We start from the raw sequence: 18,597 nt of genomic DNA on the forward strand, positions 1-18,597 counted from the left end.
ATGGTGTAAGAAAGTGGTCCAGGTTCATTCTGTCCAGTTTTCACAGCACCACTTGCTGAAGAGACTGTCTTTATTCCATTGGATATTCTTTCCTGCTTTGTCAAAGATTAGGTGGCCATGTGTTTGTGGGTCCATTTCTGGGTTCTCTATTCTGTTCCAATAATCTGAATGTCTGTTTTGTGCCATTATCCCTGAACTTTTAATCAACTATTCAGTTCATTCTGATCTTTGGCCTTTGTATACTTTCAAATCCTGGAAGTAATGTTGCTTCTTGCTTTGGATCCCATTTTAGGACCTTCAATTCTGTGAGTTTTGAGTCCCAAATCCCTCTTGGCTCTCTCAGTAACTCATAACCCTGGCATGACCTTTGTAAGGTTCTTCTTAGGTATTTTATTAGATTAAAGAGAAAGTTAGGTAGGAGAATAGTACAAAAGAAAGTAAATTTGACTGCCTTTAAGTGTTACCTAAATTTATGTGACCAACTGGGGCAACTGTCTGTCTCAGTAGGTGGAGCATGTGACTCTTGATCTTGGGGCTGTGAGTTTGAGCCGCACATTGGGTGTAGAGATTACTTAAAAAAATAAACTTATGTGATTATTATCATGTAACTCTTGCTGCTGTCTTTGCCCTTAATTTTTCCTGATAGTCTTTGCTGTGCCAGGTGGTTCTGAAATCTTAGTGCCCCTTTTGCATCTGTAATGATCTCCATAGATCACATGCAGTCCAAAATAATCAAGCTTGGGTTTCTATCTTCTTGATTATTAATTGACTATACTTTGTAATATTCATAAGTAAAAATTTGCAGTCAACTTATAAGCAATTGATGCAATTTGAAGGACATGAGAATTTATTTCCATGGAATTTCAAAATCAAAGGAGATAAAATTTCAGAAAGCAGTATTTTAACCCTCAAATCCTCTGATTTTTATAAGTTCTTAAAGGTATAAGAAATGGGATATTCTGTGATAATAGCCTTTAGGAAATAAAGACCTGAGTAAAAATAAATTAGTAAGAAGGTAAATTAAATATTTAAACCCCTAAATATGGATGATAAAAATGATGTCCTTAACATTAATTTATTTGAATAAACAAAATAATTTTGAAATAATTCTACTTTTATAACTTCTAAAGCAAATTATAAAATTAATTATACCCTATAAAGTAAATTTCTGTTTTTTAGTGTTTATTTTGTGTGTGTGTGTGTGTGTGTGTGTGTGAGAGAGAGAGAGAGAGAGAGAGAGATGGCAGGAGGGAGAGAGAGCAGGGTTTGGGGAGAGACAGAGGGAGAGAGAGAATCCCAAGTAGGCTCTGCACTGCCAATGCAGAGTCAGGTGCAGGGCTCAGACTTACAATCCATGAGATCATGACCTGAGCCAAAACTGAGAGTTGAACACTTAACCAACTGGGCCGCCCAGGCACCCAAGTAAATTTCTTTACAATAAATCTTTCATTTAAAAATGGCACCCTATGGGAATGCAAGCTGGTGCAGCCACTCTGGAAAACAATATGGAGGTTCCTCAAAAAACTAAAAATAGAACTACCCTATGACCTAGCAATTGCACTACTAGGCATTAATCCAAAGGATACAGGTGTGCTGTTTCGAAGGGGCACATGCACCCCCATGTTTATAGCAGCACTATCAACAATAGCCAAAGTATGGGAAGAGCCCAAATGTCCATCGATGGATGAATGGATAAAGAAGATGTGGTGTGTGTGTGTATATATATATATATATATATATACACACACACACACACACATATATACAATGGAGTATTACTCAGCAACAAAAAGAATGAAATCTTGCCATTTGCAACTATGTGGATGGAACTGGAGGGTATTATGCTAAGTGAAATTAGAGAAAGACAAAAATTGTATGAATTCACTCATATGGGGACTTTAAGATACAAAACAGATGAACATAAGGGAAGGGAAGCAAAAATAATATAAAAACAGGGAGGGGGACAAAACAGAAGAGACTCATAAGTATGGAGAACAAACTGAGGGTTACTGGAGGGGTAGTGGGAGGGGGGATGGGCTAAATGGGTAAGGGGCACTAAGGAATCTACTCCTGAAATCATTGTTGCACTAGATGCTAACTAATTTGGATGTAAATTTAAAAAAATAAAAAATAATAAAAAAATGGCACCCTAGTGTCACACAATTGTAAATATTAGAGCTCATATTTGAAATATAAGTTTATATTCTTTCTACCATCATCACAGATGGAGTACCTAAGTCTAAGGAATAACACCCAAACACTTGTTGATGTGTGCTTGTGTGTGAGAGAGAGAGGGAGGGCGGAGGGAGGAGGAGAGAAACACCGAGAGGCTTGAGCTTATGTTTGGGTGTCCATATTCAATTACCTTCACGTTAATTATTCTTTGTGGAGATCTAAACGTCCTTCCCAAACTGCTCATAAGGATACTTTTTGAGGTCTGTTGGCTGCTGCTGCAAAGTCTTGAAGATATTTATACTTACTTTCAGAGCATTTAAAAACTTAGAGTTCTAGGAAAATTTAGATATAGATTCTCTTAGAATAGCTGGACCAGCCAGAATTTTTGTGACATTAATATTCAGCTCAAGGGATTTTTACCAAGGTCTGGGTTAGAAAATTTCAAACCAAACAAATGGTGCACAGGGAAGATCCTGGAATAAAGAAAGAAAGCCATTTGAACACAGACTAGGGGTAGTAATTGGGCCCAGAAATCACAGCCTAAAAAACGCGTAAGGTTGTATTACAAAGGCAAAATCAGCAATGAAAGACATCTAAGCCAAGTGAGTAAATCAAGATCATGTATGACAATGCTCATGAATCAGCATAAATAATTGTAACACCAAAGGTGGCCAGAAACTGGTGAGCAGGAGACTCAAGTAAATTGTTGCATTTTGTGTTTTACTTCAATCTCTGTCCTTTTTCCTTTTCTTCTTCCCTCCCTGACTTCCTTCTTCTCTCTCTCCCTTCCTACCTTCCCTCCCTTTTTCTTTAACTTCCTGCCCTCTTTCCCTTCCTTTTAGAAAAATAACCTCTATTATGTGCACCATGCTAAGCACTTATAAAGTTGAATAAGATGTGTTTCCTGCCTAAACAGAGTTCTTAGTTCTTGAATCTAATGCTGAACACGTGGTTTGTGCTGTGAAGAATTATGTGCTTATGGGCAGAAACTCCACCCCTGACCTTTAAACTGAAATGATTGTTCCAACTGATGTAATGTGTGTATATCATGATGTTATACAGTAGAATTCACTTGTAATAGTGGAGCTGAGAGACTTGGATAATGGCCACATGTAGATTTAGTGATCAAATGAGAGAAATTCATAAGAGGATGTTATTTTCTTACAGTATAGCTGAATCCTTGCTACTATCAGAAACATTAGGATGACATTTCATAGAATTACACAAAACACATTTAACTACCAGTATAATAGCATGGTATAATAACAAATCCATACTTGGATAGAATACATGGTTAGGCTTAAAATGCATTGTATTTCAAGTTGAACTTCATGACAGCTGAATAAGGGATATGAGATTGCCTTTTAATGAGCTAATTCCTTCCCAATTTTAAGACTGATGAAAGGTCAACCCTTTCAGATTGCACAGCACACACTTGTAAGAAACCCTTATAAATCATTCCCATGTTCAAAAGCAAGGAACTATAACACAACTCCATGTATTAAACCAAAAGTACCTTTCAAAATCGGGGAGAGAGGAGCAAATGTTCATAGTGACAATATGCTAAGTGCATTATGAAATAGAAAATTTACCTTGGTGGTTTCTCAGTGGACAAGGCTTGGATAACATAGAAAGTTATTCCTTAGGGGATATCAAACCACACAGAACACTTCCCATTTGGGTGTAGATATCTGTGCCATCTGTTGAGTTCTAGGTGTTTAGTTCTTTTCTTGAAACCCAGAGTTCAGAAAATGTATACTCTATACAGCATGGCTCTAATGGATCAGTTTTACACAGGGGTTGCCTGAATATTTCTGAAACTTGTTTAGAGAGATTGAAACATACCATGTGTTACACCTGAAACCAATACCGAATCTGGGAGTAGGTAGTTGGTATTGGTGGGTGGCCAGAACTTGGAATTCATCTCCAAATTTCAAAGGAGATTCAGAAATGTGTTTCTAACAAAATTGTAGTTAAAGGGGGAATGGCAACAAGAATATAAATTGCTGTAATATTTTTGAACGAGAAGTTATTATTAAACACTCACTAGCATTAATCAGTACTTTCTATATGCCAGAAACTATACGAAATATTTTATTACTATGTGTCAGGAGTCTTAAAGTGTTAATTTTCTTGACCTAGTATTTTTATATCTAGGAACTTCTGCTATAGTAATAATCAATGATCCATATAAAGGATTATGCACTAAGACATTTGCTACAACATTATTTATATAGCATAGAATCTGAAACAAATATCCAACAATAAAGAATGCTCAGGTAAAGTTACATGATGGGATAATTATGCACTCATTGAAATCACATTTGCAAAGAATACCTAATAAAATTGGGAAATGGTCTCCATGCAACAATGAACAAAAATAAAGTTGGGTGCAAAATAATAAAGTATCTTCTATGTTATAATAAACATGCATTTTATAAAAGGACTTAATGGGGAAGACACAGTAAAACATTAATTATGGTTTTGTCTGGGTGATAGAAACTATGAATGACTTTAGTAAGTCTTCTGAAACACATCACTGCAATTTCCAAAATTTCCACACATATACCTTAAGTTTATAATTAGAAAAATAAGCTCAGGAAAATTTCTGACAACATACTGGCTTCTCTATAGTAAGATTCCCTTCACCTATCTCCCTGCCTAACTACCTTGTCAATGGGACCTCCTGCTCATCTGGTAATTACTTTGAGCTGATTTTTGGATCTCCATGTTAGATAGATTTTCTTCTGGACTGTGAGTACTTAGTTTCCTAAGAAACCATTCCCCATGGTAGATTGTTGATAGTGGCACCTTACTTTGGTGAAGAGACCCTTCAGGTAAACTATTCCATTCTACCTTTAGTTACTCACTGACATCCTGGCTAGCTTTGAATTTTACTGACATTACCTCTGGGGATGTAGTGAGTGTCTCAAAAAGGTGCTTGAAATTTTGGGATGTCAACAGGGGAAGTCTGGTAGTCCTTTACTCTCAGAGGCTTGGTTATACCTCTCCACACCTACGATCTATTTTGAAGACTTGACTGGCAAAACAGCCTACAAAAATGTTTTCATACAAGTCTCTAGGATTCCTAAGTAAATTAAGGATAAGAGACTTTGAGATTAAAAGTCAGTGGCTGTTACAGATCTTGGAGCATTATGGGGACTAAAGAAGTACATGATGAAGGAAGGGACATGGGGAGATAAAGGTAGCATTCACTATAATAAATATTTTTATTAATGAAAAAGTATTGCTTTTCAGAGGATAGGATGTGTAGAAGACATAGGAAGGAGGTAGAGAAATCAGTCTAAAGTAGGGAAAGTTTAGGGACAGTGCCCTGTCTTGGGACAAATACTCAGAATTGATAAGGGACAATGTAGGCTGATATTCTATAAATGGACACAGAGATGTTTGACATCAACTCTTCATTGAGAGAAATCATAAACTCCTTCTTCTAAAGATTCAAAGAAGTAAGATTACTTATGACCCAGACCTTCTATGGCTGAGTGTAGCACATTGGATAATGGTCACTGAAAGATCTCAATTCCTAATCCCCGGAATTTGTCAATGTTACTTTATTTGACAAAAGGGGTCTTTGTGGAGGTGACTAAATTAAGGATCTTGAGATGAAGAGATTTCCCTGGATTATCTAGTGGGGCCTAAATACCATCACAAAAGTCCTAATCACTGTATAAGCTAGAGGCAGAAGGAGACTTTATACAGACACACTGAAAAGACATACAGAAGAGGAGATAATATGATCATGGAGGCAACGATTAGGGTGGTGCCATCAGGATCCAAGAAAATGTTTAGAGGAACATGGAAGAGGCAAGGGTGGATACTCCCCTGAGGGCTTTGGAGAGAATGCTGCCCGCTGACACCTTGATTTCAGACTTGTGGCCTTCAGCGCTATGAGAGAAGATATTCCGTTGTTTTAGGCCACTAAGTGTACGGTAATTTGTTCCTACATCCTCAGGAACTGAATACATAAAACAACTCTTACTTTGGAGGACAACCTCTTATAGTTGGTTGGTGAGAAATGTGATTCTAAATGTTGCACTTGTGATACTGTGCAAAGTGAAGTCAATTTTGAAGAGCAGGTAGGCAGTGGTGGTAGGTACCTGGGAGCAAAACAGTAACATTAGCTCTTGGAAGAGAACTGGAGAGTGAATGGAGGGAAAATAAGAGGTAACGGGTCTCCTTTTCCAGTGCCCTAGTTGCTCTTTTATTTGAAACGTTAAATCTCACCAGCTAAGTGAGATGAAATTATTCTACTTACAACACTGGGAGGGAACCGGAGCCTGATACTCTGTGGGTCATGTACCCAAATCCTGAATTATTCTTCAAAATTTCATAGCTGGGTAAACAGAATCTATACTGTCAGTTATCAACATGGAAACCAATGGAAGGAAATTTGCCGAACTCATCTTTTTGGACTTGGAAAGCGATCCTTTTTTTTTTTTTTTTTTTTAAGGAAATGGTTTAAATTACTTGTTTAAGAACAAAAGAAAACAAAAAGAACTGGCTTCGAAACTCGAACCTGATCCACTCCAAAGCATTCTTTCCTCAAAACTACCTGGTGGATGCCAGACCTAGTAAATTTACATTTGACAGAGAAATAGACAAGTTTTCCCTGTGACACAAAGGCAACATTATAATCTAGCTGTTGGGGCCTTCGCTCCACTGATACAGGGAGATGTGGGGCAGATGCAGATAACTCAGGGAATCCACCTGCAGCGACAGTCTCAGGGAGCCTCCCTCAGTTAGTTGAAATCCCAAACGCTTATCACAAAAGCCAGAGAAATTTGATAACTCCCTGGCAGTGGTGACCAGACTTATTCTTGCTAGAACGAGAGTGATACTGAGAGGTTGACATACTCTTAAAGCGATCAAAAGGGAAATGCAAAGGCTTTCGTTTCAGAGGGCCAAATCACACTGAGTTTGGTCAGATAGTGTGAGGGGCCCAGTGAAGTCGGTTGTTGGAATATGTAAAATAAGTTGGGAGAGAAAGGAAAAGATGGAAAAGAATGGGGTATTTATTTACCGAAAGCACCAATGAAATCAATCCCCTCTGAGCGTAAAAGGAGGACAGGAGGCTGCTCGGCTAGGGATTCAAGTGTGTGGGCTCAGGATTATTTCTAGAGGACCCTTAGTGGATATTTGCCATGGTATGCCCTGAGGGCAATAGAATGATTGTGTCAGTTACCACAAAATAACAGATTAAAAAATCAATATTGATGTTCATGAAAGTAATACATATCATTATTTAAAAATAAGGCAACAAGAATTGTAATAAAGGCATAGAACACGGAAGGTGATAGTTCCAGGGTCCACTCCTTGGAGTTAGCCACAGTTAACAGCTTCATATACAAGATTGTAGAAGTTAGAACTGATACATTTGAAAATGCCATCCAGCCTATGCCCTTATTTTATAGTGGAGGGAAGTGAGGCACAAACAAAGCACTGAGTTGAAGTTTGCACAGCTAATTAGAAAAAGATCTTTCTTTGCTCTTTTGTCACCTAAAGATACAAATGCTTTTATTCACCTGGCTTTTCTCTCGAGCTACCAGGGACACACATTCTAGACATTCTAAACCTCCTACTAAGTTGACTCAAAGCAAAGAAGGAAATAATACCAAAACATAAGTGAGGACAGCTGAAGAGAACTTCTGAGGGTAATCAGATGGTGTGTTGTGATTGAATCATCAGTCTCAATAAGTTGAAGAGGATTCCATTCTTATTTTCAAACTAGAGGAAAACCATAATAGAGTAGATGCCAATCTCCAGAACTTTCTTTGATGCATAAGTGTATTTTTAGCTTTTTTCTCTAGGAAATCAGCCTCTAGTGTCTGCATCATTTTGGCTAGTTTGTACATCCTGCTAATCTACCTTCTGCAGCATCCCCAAAGCTGCTTATTTTATGGCAAATAATATGAGAGCATTTTTGAATTTTCTCTGAGATATCCAAAATTTCACTGAGTGCTGATGCTTTCTCCTCAAAAAGAATCCTCATGATTTATTTCTATAGCTTATAAAAAATATTTAATGCTTAACCTTCCCTAGGAAGATTGTTTTCAGTATTAGGAAACTCAATCTCAGAAAATTAAATAAAATCATTTACATAGTCTTAGCCTATACTAACAACGCTTTTTCTCTTAAATGTATTTCCATTTTTTTTCATGATTCTATGATTTTTCACTCTTTCAAAATAGTGAGTAGGATAAGTAGAAATATGGTCAATATAGCTTTTGCCCCTTATAGTGCCTATTACAGTTTTCAAGATGCCCAAGAAATTGTATATGACAATACTCTAAAGATATTTGTATTCATCGGTCTATATACATGTTTCTTTGTACATGTACAAAAGCATTTGATATAGAATTCAAACATTTCGTTAATAGGAAAGAAGCTTGGACTTTGAGACATAAATTTGGGATTAAATGTTGTCTCCTCCACTTGCTAGCTCTGTGATCTTGGGCAAGTCGCTTAGTTCCTGACACTAACTTTTCCTAAAACATGAAGATAATGACTATCTTGAGGTTTTTGTCACCGGAATTAAATATGTTAAAGAAATAAAGGCCGTGATACAAGGTCTGGTATCTGGTAGGTGTCAGCAAATGGAGATTAGCATTTTTTCTCGTAAGTCATGTTACATTTTCATGAAATGAAACAATATTGCCTGAAAACGTCCAGGTAAAATTTCTGTACCAATGTCTTTCCTTTAGAAAATGCTGCTACTTTGGAGATCATTTGTGGGTTATAGCTTATTCAGTCATTCTCAAACTTGCCTCTTCTCCTCTGCTCTATCAGGATCAAAAATAGCTGCTGTGCTATTGTCACTCTCTGGCTCTCCTACTTGTTGATGCATTGTTTCAGATGGATTGTAATATGTTCTAGAGCCATTTGAGGTAGTCTGCCCTTTGCACTTGCCTTAGAATCAACTTCTACAACTGGTTGTCACTTGTTACATTTTTATCAGTTGACCAAAATGCTCAGTTGAACACAGATTAGGTTGTCATGCTTCCGGTGTGTCTGAAGTTCAAAACTTTTTACTGGACACATTCTCTTGTCACTTGATGCTAAGAGGAACATGTCAATAGTGAAACTTATCTGGAACCTGAATGTGATGTTATGGATAGAATTAGGTGTCACATTAGAGAGTAGGCAGTAGCGTTGCCTGATAGAACACTGTTTGACTTGGTGCCAAAAGCACATTGGGTTCACTATAGCTGTCTAGCTCGTCACATAGCAGTCTGTCATTTGCTAGCATGCTAAAAATGGAGCAAGAGGCCAGGATTATTTGTAGTTGGAAAAGCTTCATTTGCTTCTTATAGGCTAAATAGATCTTTAATGAATAACTTCTGTAATTTAACCTTGTTTTTAACACATGAAAGGGGAATAAATATTCAGTGATTTGAATGATGGGTTCTCTATAACAATGAAATATTTAAATGCTCTCACCAGGAGCATTAATGGACCATAACGTTTCTTTTGACAACAACAAGTATTTTCTATTCACTGAGAGTAATCTTTTTAAAGCTGAACATAAAATCACAAACATAGCTTCATTTTGAACTTTTTCATACTTAGAAGTGAGATTTTATTCAGGTTGCTCACATAGGTGTTTTCCTTAACTGTTGAATGCATAAAGATCTCTAAATCAGCATAAGTTTTGTGATTAACTTGGAAACAAAACCCTAAATTTTAGTCATGGGCATGAAATGTTTCTTGGAGCAGGAAACTGGAATTTGTTTTCCTCTAGCACTAACTCATTCATCATTTAATGCCCACTGATATTTAATGTCATATTTTCTTTTTTTTTTTTAAGTTTATTTATTTATTTTGAGAGAGAAAGAGAGCACAAGGAGGGGACGGGTGTGAGAAAGGGAGAGAGAGAGAACCCCAAGCAGGCTCCCCACTGCCAGCACAGAGCCCAACACAGGGCTTGAACCCACGAACCATGAGATCATGACCTGAAAAAAACCAAGAATTGAACACTTAACAGGCTGGGCCACCCAGGTGCCCCAATGTCATATTTCCAATCATCTAAAATGACGCCTAATTTACAAAATATTTCAGTTCTATTGTTATTAAGTGTGGTAGGCTCTATGTAATAACATGAGCCTACTGGTAATGGATTTGCTGAGATGAACTAAAATCTGAGTGAGAGATCTGCCTGTGGAGATTGTCCTGCTTTGAGAGTGAGAACCAAAATGATGGTTTACTCATTTGATTAAAGCATTGAGTTCATGCTCATGTAGTGAACTACTTTTCCTCCAATTCCTATAACCAGGTAATGTGTTTTTGAATAATTTCTTATGGTAAATTGAGATAAGAATAGCCCTTCTATTTCCCTGATGATGAGTGATGTGGAGCACTTTTTCATCTGTCGGTTGGCCATCTGGACATCTTCTTTGGAGGAGTGTCTATTCATGTCTTTTGCCCATTTCTTCACTGTATTATTTGTTTTTTGGGTGTTGAGTTTGATAAGTTCTTTATAGATTTCGGATACTAACCCTTTATCTGATATGTTGTTTGCAAATATCTTCTCGAGGATGCGGACAAAGAGGATCTCTTTTGCACTGCTGGTGGGAATGCAAACTGGTACAGCCACTCTGGGAAACAGTATGGAGTTTCCTCAAAAAAATTAAAAATAGAACTACCCTATGACCCAGCAACTGCACTACTAGGTATTTATCCAAGGGATACAGGTATGGTGTTTTGAAGGGACACATGCACCCCAATGTTTATAGCAGCACTATTGACAATAGGCAAAGTATGGAAAGAACCCAAATGTCCATCAGCAGATGAATGGATGAAGAAGATGTGGTGTGTGTGTGTGTATATATATATACACACACACATACATACATACATACAATGGAGTATTACTCAGCAGTCAAAAAGAATGAAATCTTGCCATTTGCAACAATGTGGATGAAACTAGAAGGTATTATGCTAAGCAAAATTAGTCAGAGACAAATATCATGACTTCACTCATATGAGGACTTCAAGATATAAAACAGATGAACATAAGGTAAGGAAAGCAAAAATAATATAAAACAGGGAGGAGGACAAAACATAAGAGACTCTTAAATATGGAGAACAAACAGAGGGTTACTGGAGGGATTGAGGGAGGGGGGATGAACTAAATGGGTAAGGAGCTTTAAGGAATCTACTCCTGAAATCATTGTTGCACTACATGCTAACTAACTGGGATGTAAATTAAAAAATAAATAAATAAAGAGAAAGGGGGAAAAATAAACATTAAAAAAAAGTAATAGCCCTTCTATTTCCCCTATAAGTAGCCCTTTTAGTAGATCCTTACATAGCAAAAACCTTGATCTATGTCCTCATCAGAGGATAGTATTTGTTGTTTGTTTCTTTGTGTTTTAATTTTCTAAAGGATTGTTTCTCAGACATTTTTTTGTACTTCTCAAACTTGTGGTATTTTCCTGTATTGGTAGATTTCAGTCAGAAGATCAGAATTCTCTAGGTTTTCAAACAGATAGAAGTTTGACCCAGGAATTCCAGGCATAACCATTGTTAGGGCTGAGGAGAGAAGGTAAAGGAAGCCAACCTGCTGGTTGCAGGGGCCAGTAGACCTAGAGAGGAGTCTCAAGAGTTCATCTGGATGTTACTGTGAATCTTAAGATTCTCCAAAACACGGCTACTAATGTTTCTGTTTCCTCAGGCACCCAAAGTGGATGGTGTGGAAGTCGTCACCCACAGAATCTCATGTCTCTCTGCTCATATTTCTTTAATTGCTACCAGAAAGGAGTGCTACTTTCTTCTCTGCTACTTTAATGCTTGTTTGCCATTTGCAGACTGACCTAGAACCATCCAGTTAAAAGGGGTCTGGGAAATGGACATTTAGGTTCTTCCTTGAAGCAGACTGGAAGATAAAATGTTGTCTTAGGGCTGCTATAACAAAAAATACCATAGACTGGTGATTCAAACAACAAACACTGATTTCTCACAGTTTTCGAGGCTGGAAAGTCCTGGTGAGTGAGATTTTCCTGGTTTACAGATGGCCATCTCCATGCTCCATCCTTACACGAAAAAGAGACAGATCTAGGTCTCTGAACTTTTTTATAAGAGCCCCACTCTCATAACCTAATCTAATCTCAATTCTTTACCAAAGGTCCTATCTTTAAATACTATCATATTGCAGATTAGGATTTCAAGGTATAAATTTTGGGTAGACATAAATGTTCAGTCCATAGCAAATGGGAGAAGGAGTGATGCCAAACTGAACACAAATCTGGCTTAGTTCACCTCTGCATCCCCATATGCCCTTCTACCCATATTTTACCTTCAAAAATAATAGCCACTCAACCCCAGCACAGCTCACCCTTTCCTCAAAAGAGTAAACAAAATTCCCTGAATCACTGTATCCCTGAGTCATGTCTGTTTTTTCAAACTTGGTTTGAATTCTCCTTTGACCTCTTACAATTTATAGTGTGAACTTCATGGTTAATCTCTACTGTTGCACCTTATGTTAGAAGAAGAAGGTTGGAAAACAAACTGATTAATATATGCAAATATATTATGTCATAAAGCAGAAAAGGAACTAGGCTTAGTTTCTACATGCCTTATTTCTGCAAGTGAATAAGAAGCCATAGCTGGTGTTTATAATTTCCTTCTCTCACTACCCATTCCATTTGCCCTCAGTAAGCATCTTAGCTGGTCATGGTTCTTTACCTGATGGATGGATGCAAAATTTCATTTTCAAAGGGCTGAAGTTATTAGTTGCCCTGTTTATTTGGGTTGCTCCGTTCTTTTCTTAACCTTTTCCACTGGACCCATGAGTAGTAAGATGCAACTGAAAGGATTACTTGAATCCTCTTTGCCTTCATTTATAACAGCAACTCTATTTAGCCTTGATAATCAGGATAAATCACTCCAGTTAGTACAGCAAACTCTTCTTTGCCTATTGGCTTAGTGGCGTGAAGAGTTCAAAGTAACAGAGGGTAGTTTAAACTTAAAGTTCAGTGGAATCTGTGTTAGGTCCGCTAGAGCCAATGATAGGAAATGGGAAGAAAGGGTTTTGTGACTGGGTCCCTACAGATAAGAGTGAGAAGAGTCACTCCCATGCCCATTTCTTGGTTCTTTGATCCATGTCTTCTAGTTATGAGAAAAATAGTATAATATTGGTGGTTGAAAACATATGCAAACTCTCATAGGACAGCACTTAGCTGGTCAAGGTGTTATTAGCATGCACCCTAACTGGGTGTTTAATAGGGTGTTTCACTGTTGAAGCAGGCAAAGAAACTTGAAGGGATAAGATCAATAAGTTCCATGGGTGTAAACATTTTCCCCATTCTTTGCTGGTAAATGTGTTCTTTGGTCAGAAGCAAAGTTTTGTAGATATCATGATAGAGAATGAGAAATTCCATTAACCTTTGGGTAGTGGCACTCACAAAGCAGCACAAACAGCAAAGGCATGTCTGTATCTACTGTGTTTATTCTTGTGAAACATGTTGTTTCCTCTTCCATGAAGGAGTGGGGTGGTCATCCTGGCTGGTTGATCCCCTTGGGTATGAGGTCACAAAAGGAAGTCACAGCATGCAAGGAAGTCACATGGTGTGCTAGGTAGTTAGCAATAACGGTAGCCAGAATAGTCTTGTTGAAGGTAAGACCATGTTTTTAAACCCATGCATAGCCTTCTATCCCTGATGCTTGACTACTTTGCTCCTGAGTACATTGATCAAGCTTGAATGGCAGGGGGAAAAGGTGGCTAATACCCACAGAAAGTGTTATCATCTTCACCGTCAGTGAAGTGAAGAAGAATTGTTGAGAAAACTCTTCACAGTTGTTGCCTTTTTTGGTCCACTTACTTGGGATACAAATAATTTCACTCTTACCCATTCCCAGAAGTTTACCACTTCTTATTCTGACCTTGCTATCCACTTTTTTTTTTCTTTCGAAATCTTGAGCAGTGGGAAAACTGTTATCCATTTCTATGGTACAGATGTCATCTCTTTCAAGAAAAAGAAAAAAATTGAATGTATTAATTTATATACACAAATGTATCCATTTTTCAATAATTTGGTATGTATTATGATGAATTTTAGCAAATGTGTATATTGTAACTTCCACAAAACCCCAAATATAGAATATTTCCTTCATCCAAAAACTAACATTGTGCCTTTTTGCAATCAATACATCCACTTACCCTTTTTCCCCAAACACTGATTTGCTTTCCATCAGTATAAATTAGTTTTGACTATTCTAGAATTTCATATCAGTCGACTTGTTAGCATCTGGTTTAATTTCACTAGGTAGTATTTCTGAAAGCATGCATGCAGTACATGTATCAGTAGTTGGTTCTGTTTCACTGCTGAGTAATAATCCATGAATATGCCATAATTTGTTTACCTGTCACCATGGTGGGTTTTAGAAATGTTTGTTATTCATTCTCAGGGGTAAATACTTACAATGGAATGAATGATTCAAATGTCAAGTGCATATTTCACCTTTTAAGAAACTCCCCAAATATTTTCCAAATGGTGTAGAATTTTCCATTCCTGCTGGTTTTAAGTTGCATTTCCTGTTAATCAGTAATTTTTCAAATGCATTGAATATATTGGCATTTGAATATATAAATATATATGTGTGTATATATATATATATATGTATGTGTATATATATATATATATTTATATACTTGTAAAGCATCAATTCAAATATTTTGCCCATTTATAATTTTGTTATTTTTCTTATTATTGAGTTGTAAGATGTCTTTATATATTCTGGAAGCAAGTTCTTTGTTAGATATGTGTATTCTGAATGTTTTCTCCTAGTCTGTGGCTTACCTTTTAGTTTTTGTAAAGGTCTCCCAAAGGGCAGTCATTTTTAATCTTGATGAAGTACAAATGTCAATTTTTTTATGTTTTAGTTTTTTGTGTACTACCTAAAAATAGTGCTACAAATTCACAAAGACTTTCTTTTGTTTTATCCTAGAAGTTTTATAGTCTTAACTTTCACACTTTGGGTTGTTTTATTTCAAGTTAATTTTTATGTATCATTTGAGGTAAGGGTTGAGGATTATTTGTACACTATAGTCTTCATCTCCAGTTTGGTTTAGTTGTTCATATTACTCATGTCTCTGTTTAAAATGCTCAGTATTTCCTGTAATTTCTTGAACATGTGGGACCTATCACAGTTGTAATAACTGTTGTAATGTCCTTGTTTACAAATTCTGTCATCTTCATAATTTGGGGTTGGTTTTGATCAAGTTTTCTCCTCATTTGAGTATTTTTCTGTTCCTTTTACTTTTGGAGAAACGATTTTGTGAATTTTACTTTGTTGAGTGCTGGACATTTTTGTATTACCATAAATGTTTCTGAACTTTGTTACTTGGCAACAAAGTTTAATTTTTGGTAGGTGGGATCAGAGCAGCTAATTTTGTCACACTAGAATGGAAAACCCAGTATGCGTATTCTATCCAATGTCCTATTTTCCACTGTGGCTTGGGAGGGAAGAACTATTCCTAGCCCTGTGAGAACTTAGAGACTTTTCCCCTCAAATCCCTTTGGGTTGTACCGTTTCCTCATGGGTAAGGACTCACCAAGACTCTGCACAAGACTTGAGGGAAGGGGGATCCTGTGAAGATTACTGAATGTCTCTCTGGGTGCAACTTTCTCTACCCTGAAACTCTGACCAGCAAAATGTAGCCTTCTCCAAAGAGACCTGACCAGTTTGTCAAGGATTAGAGTATGCTTGTTCTGAAATGATGTTAACTGCTATGAAGATGAAATGCTATTGTGGCTACCCAGTCAATCTTAGGGCACCAGTTCTTATGCAGGTGAGAAAGTTCATGTCAGCTGACTAGGAATCCTCTTCCCTGGACAATGCTGGGGACTCCCTGTGACCCTGGCCCTCAGTCTCCTTTTCCTTTGCTGCATGCTGACATACTGTGCTTGATGAATCCTTTTTCTTTACTGATAATTGTATAGCTCTCTTTGTCTTAGTCACATCGCAGTCTTGCTGAGTAGTCATCCGACTTGGGGTTTCCAAAACTTTACTGACGGGTACTGATAGTCACATGGATCACCCCCATGAATAATGTGTTGATTTTGATCAGTTTTACTTTCAGAGATCAATTCCATTGTAAAAATTGTGATGATAATTACTGTGAATTAAGAATCTTGGAACATATTCTTGATTAAAAAAAAAAAAAGTCTTTGCTAGGACCTGCTATTTTTCGAAAAAAATTTTAAGTAGGTTTCACACCCAACATTAGGCTCAAACTCACAATCCCAAGATCAAGACTCCTGTGCTCTACCCACTGAGCCAGCCAGGTGCAGGCCTTCTATCTAATTTGTAGGAGTTCCTTCATAATATAGTCTTTTTTTTTTTCCCTCGGGGCGGGGAGAGTATCCTTTATTTGTTAATACTTCCTAGTTTGCTCTTGCCCTTTTTGTCTCAGTTATATTTCCTTGTTTATAAAACTTACAGTCTTATATAGTAAAAGTTACTAATCTTTACATTTAGTGTTTTTTCTCTCACTTTGATGTACATGAATGAATTAATCTCTAAGCCAGAGACCTGATAATTATTAAATTCTATATTCTGCTAGATTGGTGAATATTTATTTTATATTTGCAGATACTGTTTTTTTAAGTTTATTTATTTATTTTGAGAGAGACAGAGTGTGAGCAGGGGAGGGGCAGTGGGAGCAAGAGGGAAAATTCCAAGCAGGCTCCACCCAGTCAGTGTGCAGAGCCCATATATTTGCAGACATTTTAGAGTGCTGTCTCATCTCACATATTTACCTCCTTGTAATGAAGCCTGTTCCTTCCTATCTGACCGCCTCCACCAATGGGTCCATGACAGCCATGTTGGCACAATATGATTCTTTCTTTTTGATGATGGTTTACTGTAACACCGTGGCCATCTGAATCAAGAGGACCAAACTGGCATTATTTTCCTGGGATTTTAAATCTGGGCTCTAAAAACTCAAGTTGGAAACAAAGAAACCACTTGAAGGGATATAATGTATTCTTAGGATGCTGTAGGATGGACCTCTTCGTTCACTGTATCTCTGAGGCCTTCAGTGAAAAATGAATAGATGAAGTTGGTGCTTAGTAAGAAACAGAGCGGAGAAGAGAGGGAATTTTCTGTTTTTTTGATGTCTTCCACTTTTCTAAAGTCAACCTACATTTCTGTCCTTAGGCATTAATGAAATGTGGCTATATCTTTATAATAAATTCTCTCTCTTTTTCTCTCCCTTGCTTACTCTAGCTAAATTTAGTTTATAGTGCTAATAACACAGGAGTTCCAACTAATAAAATATTCAACTTTTTTTCAGTAATAATTTTGGTATAAGCTGTCAGATGTGTTATCTCACATCCACCCTAAGAGTAGAAGTTGCGTAAATGATATGCCATCTTCTGGGCAGTTTGCAGAAGAAGGAAGCTAAGTTCCAGTCAGAACCTGATTGTGCAGGAATCTATCAGATTCTATAATTTCTTTTTTTAAAGTTTATTTATTTTGAGATACAGACTGAGAGCGAGTATGAGTGGAAGAAGGGCAGAGAGAGAGGGAGAGAGAGAATCCTGAGCAGGCTCTGTGCTGTCAGCACGGAGCCCAGGAGATCATGACCTGAGCCCAAATCAAGAGTCAGATAATTAACTGACTGAGCCACCCAGGTGCCACAGATTCTATAATTTCTGAGAAAAAGAGGATTATATTTGAGCCAAGTTTAAAAAAAAAATACAAACCCCTCTCCAAAAAAAAAAAAAAAAAAAAAACAAAAACCAAACACCCAAAACCAAAAAAGAAACAAACAAAAAACTTCTGTGTAGGAAGTTTAAGAAGTACCAGTACAGGGGCGCCTGGGTGGCTCAGTCAGTTGGGCGGCCGACTTCGGCTCAGGTCATGATCTCGCGGTCCATGAGTTCAAGCCCCGCGTCGGGCTCTGTGCTGACAGCTCAGAGCCTGGAGACTGTTTCGGATTCTGTGTCTCCCTCTCTCTGACCCTCCCTCGTTCATGCTCTGTCTCTCTCTGTCTCAAAAATAAATAAATAAACATTAAAAAAAAGAAGTACCAGTACGTAGAGCTGGAGAGGGGACAGAAGTAAAATACAAGAAAAGCAAAAAATTAGAGAAGACTGGAAGTAGCTTTTAGTAAAATGAGGTAATCCATGCAGAATCAATCTAGAATGAATCTCAAGGACAGAGAGTTACGCTCATCACATATTTTTTTCATTGAGCAGTATAAGTGCATAAGGCACTGAATACATAGCAGAAACAAAGGCAGACACTGCTCTTTCCTCGTGGAGCTCATATTCCTGTGGGGATGAAAAAAGGAAGATCTTACATAATTAATGACTCAATATTTATTCATTGTTATTGAGATGAGTGCTATTCAGGAGAAACATTAAGAGAAGGAACTTGACTAGGTCTGCATGACACGAA

Source organism: Panthera onca, chromosome B2, assembly GCF_046562875.1.
Source record: "Panthera onca isolate mPanOnc1 chromosome B2, mPanOnc1 haplotype 2, whole genome shotgun sequence".
In the NCBI taxonomy this organism is placed as follows: domain Eukaryota; kingdom Metazoa; phylum Chordata; class Mammalia; order Carnivora; family Felidae; genus Panthera; species Panthera onca.